At 35.1% G+C, this 4,425-nt stretch overlaps 1 pseudogene; it reads right to left on the reverse strand.

Annotated features, from left to right (window-relative positions):
* Window positions 1-419: 419 nt before the first annotated feature.
* LOC114402935 lies at window positions 420-3,936 on the reverse strand (annotated as a pseudogene).
* Window positions 3,937-4,425: the final 489 nt, after the last annotated feature.

Below are 4,425 nucleotides of genomic sequence, written 5' to 3' on the forward strand. Positions count from 1 at the left end.
AATTTATGTAATAATTATTAAACGGTGTTAACTTTTTTTTAGAGAGTAAAGAGTACACATGTATTAATAATAGTGTAGAAGTTTTTTTTTTTTTTTTTTATTGTGAATCACAAATATTTATAGTAATAAATTTGTTGAATTTTGTAATAATTATTTTTGGTTTATGTCAATGATAATTTTTTATTAATTAATAATATAATATTTTTATATAACTATACATAGAAATTGAACTTTTTTCCAATAAGTTTTATTTATTACTTATTATTTTCTCCGGTCCTATTATAATTGTGAGAAAGTATAAGTGACACCGGTTGGATTGAGTTTTGAAATGATTTTTAAGAGAAAGATGAGAAGAGAATAATAAAGAAAAGTGTAAGCTGAGATATTCAAAATAATATAAAAAGGGGAAGAAAAAAGAATTATGAAAAATACTGTAAAATTTAACAATGAAAATAACATTATTCGTCTGAATATATGGTTTACCAACCAGACATCACGTCACACCAACAAATTAAACAACTTTTCAAGATATTGTATTTTATTTTAGGGTTCTTTTTTAACCAAATAAGCAAATGACTATCACCTTTATGATCAAAATCTAGCGAGGATATGGCTCTGTAATTGAAGAATCATCTACTGAATATTCAATTGATTTATTTGTGGATTTACTATCCACACCAAACGCAGGTTCTGAAGGCACCGGGAGAGTGAGAGAATTGCCATTAAACATGAGTGCAATAGAAGCCATGGTTGGTCTCTTAGCCACATTTTCTTGAACACATAATAATGCAATGTGAATGCATCTCATTATTTCATTTTGAGAACCGTCGTTTAATGAGGGGTCTACAATATTTGTAGCTGTTCCATTCTTCCAGTTTCGCCATGCCTGCATGAGTTTGCTCAATTAAAGATGTTAGTTACTTCATAGAATTCATTTCTACAGTTTTATGTAAAGGAATAAATAATTTTTCAATCCTATTATTTATAATAACAAGGAGAAGGAAGATATAGTCAGAATAAAAGAAAGACTTACCAAATTCAATAGATCCTCCACGTTCTCCCCACGACAAATACCAGTGTTTTTTTGGCCACTTACAATCTCAAGAACCAATACACCAAAACTAAAAACATCTGATTTTGCTGAAAACTGACCATATATTGCATACTCAGGTGCCATATATCCACTGCATGCCAACCAAAACAAGATTAATTACTCATAAATTTTATGACATTTTTCAGGGCAATATATGTAAACTATATATTTTACTTGACAGTTGATTAAAATTAAGCTTCTATAACAATAAATTATGGTATATTCTCGCACATACTAGGTTCCAACAATTTTATTTGTATATGCTTGTGTCTGATCCACCTGAACCAATCTTGCCATCCCAAAATCTGATATCTTAGGATGCATCTCTTCGTCCAAGAGAATGTTACTTGCTTTGAGGTCTCTGTATAATTCGTAATCGAGAATCCTCGTGGAGGTAGAGAATGCCTCGAGCGATACCTTCAATGATTTTGTACCGCCTTTGCCAATTCAATTGTGTTTTCTTTATTGGATCTATCCATACACACCACAACCATATGAATGTTAAACCAATATTAGTACTCGGTGTGTCTTGAACCAAAACTAAATTAATAGACATATACTAACAATCTAATTTTGCAGATATTCAAACTTACCAAATATGAAGCAATCAAGGCTTTTATTAGGAACATATTCATAAACAAGCAACCTTTCTCTTCCTTCCAAACAGAAACCAAGTAGCCTAACTAAATTTCGGTGTTGAAGCTTGGCCATTAAAAGCACTTCACTCTTGAATTCCATATCTCCCTGCCCAGAATCCCTTGACAACCTTTTGACAGCAATTACTTGTCCATTGGAAAGCCGGCCCTGAAAGTATATCAGTCAAGGATAATAAATCTTTGTTGGACAAGTTACGTGATATATCATACTTCCATGAAGAAGTGATATTTATCTGAATGAAAAGTATCATCTTACGCTGTAAACCGCTCCAAACCCGCCTTCTCCAAGTTTATTAGAATCATCGAATTCATTTGTAGCAACTCGAATGGTGTCAAAATTGAATTGCAATGACTCATCAATGGTAATTTCATCTTCATGACTATCTTCTTCTCTTTTAACTTCACATGGACGAGGAGTCGAGAACCCGGGTAAAATTAGCGAGTATTTAGATATGATAAATGAATGCGGGCAAAAAATAACATCTAGAGATATAATTTCTCAATAAAAAATCAAAAGGAAATTTCTAAATTGATTTCCCCTGTTACCTAGCTACCAGCTAGAAGTAATTTGAGCAACACACGCTTCGAACTACGGAAAATTTATTGACTATTGTCTGCAAAATGAATTCTATCTCGCTTTATTTGACAAAAGGACCACTGCAAGGTGTGTCAGAAAGTTCAGTTGTGATTTATGTTAGACTATTACTGTCCCTTTAAATTCTAAGACTATGTTTTATAACATATGACGGTAAATCCAAGTTTAGAGCCATAAACTTACTTTCGCTTTTTTTTGTTGGCTTCCTCACTGCTAGAAAAATGCAGAAAAGACCAAGCGCTAAAACAACACTAGCAACTGGGACTGTTATGGCAATGATAGTTCGTGCTGTCTTGCTCTTTCCTGCACTTGCTGCACAAATCACAATCGTCAGAGCACCGATTAAGATTAATAAAATATCCAAAAGTCCAACATGAAGCCCAAATTTTGAAATTTTATTACCGTATAAAACTGCAGACAAATTTTGAACACAAACACGTACTTTCCCTTCAGCAAATGAATTAGTAAAACAACCCCTTACAAAGAGGAAAACGTTGAAATAAAAATGAAAAGTGGACCATTAAGTCTACTCCGAGGTTTTGTTGGGTGGTTCTATTGTAATTTTTAAGATGTAAGCAATTTGAGCAAAGAGTGACAAATACCTTGTGATTGTGAAGAAGTTTTGTTGGTAGACGGTGATGGTGGCGGGGCCATCGCCGGTGGTGGTGAATCTGGGTCTAATCTCTGTGTTGGTCCGTAGTAAGTGAGGGGGCCAAATGTAAATCTACAACTGGGTTTTAAAACAATGCCTCCAGCATGTCCACTACAACATTGTGTGATTGATGCCATAGATTCCATCAAGCAGTTAGTGCATTCTTCCGATGACAAATCAGGCGTGCACTGCGTTTGACCATTTATGTTTTGAAAATTCGGAGCAAAGGTAGTGCCCGTAGCATATTTACGACGAGAGTCACCCGATGCAGCTTTGCGAGTTAAATTCGTCATCAAGCTCTCGACCACTGCGTTGAACTGATCCACCGAACCCGTTACTTTTTTCATCAAGTAGAGTATCCGCATAGGTTCATTTTGCACGGTGCCAAATATGGAGCGGTTAGAGTAGCGTATCAAGCACTGTCGTCTCCAGTGAATAGCCTCTTTCTGGTTTGGACAAAGCTGTGTGAGACCGTCTCTTGCAAATTTGAGCCATTCGATGCAGTCAACCAGGTTTTCATCACCTGTACAGAGCCCAATGGCGTATACTTTGTCTGTGCCTTGACCATATGAGAGATTGTAGAAACCGTAGTTGATTTCTGTGTGGGAAGAGAAACTGGAAAAGAGGGTGTTGAGGTTGTTGTGGTAGGTGCTGTTTATTGTGTAGTTGCCTCTGGTATTATCACATATGTGGACACTGAGGTCAGAATCAATTGTGCCTTGCCCATTGGCTTGTGATGTAATTATGATAAAGAGACATAAAACAAAGGAAAGGAGCCCAAAAGAAACACCAGCCATTTACGGAAGATTGAAGCTTTGCATAATGAATGAACCTTTTGTTCGGAGGACTGTGAACGGTTGACCGAAAATTCAAGTCTTTTTAGTCTAGGAAAGAAAGGTGATGCTGTATGTGGTACTTCTAAACTCATCACACTTATGAATCTCTGTTCTTATTCTTCTTTGACGGGTCCCTTCTTCTTTGAGTCTTTTCGTATGTGCCCCTATTGATTGTTTGTGTCCCCTATTTATCTATTTCATTTATGTCCTTCGAGTCGGCATCTGAATACGCCTATGATTGATGTCGTTATGCACTTATGCCACAATCATATAACCCTCTTCCAAAGGTCGTAATGATCATAAAAAGACCCTTATGAAGAACCCTTAATACCTCATCAATAGGCAATTAAGGAGATAAGTAACCACTGTCAGTCTTGCCAATAAGAACCCCCCAAACAGAGCTAAACATACAAGTTAGTTTTTTTAATTTCAATTGAATGTTTTTGAGTTAGGTCACGTGAATCATAGGTTAGACTTAGTTACAAATTAATTAAAAATAATTATAACTACTTTGAGAATCAAAAGTAAAATATTTTCAAATTAGAAAAACAAAAATAGGATAAAAAATTTTACAAGACTAAAGTTGAATTTAA

The sequence above is a fragment of the Glycine soja genome, chromosome 20 (genome assembly GCF_004193775.1).
Source record: "Glycine soja cultivar W05 chromosome 20, ASM419377v2, whole genome shotgun sequence".
Lineage (NCBI taxonomy): Eukaryota > Viridiplantae > Streptophyta > Magnoliopsida > Fabales > Fabaceae > Glycine > Glycine soja.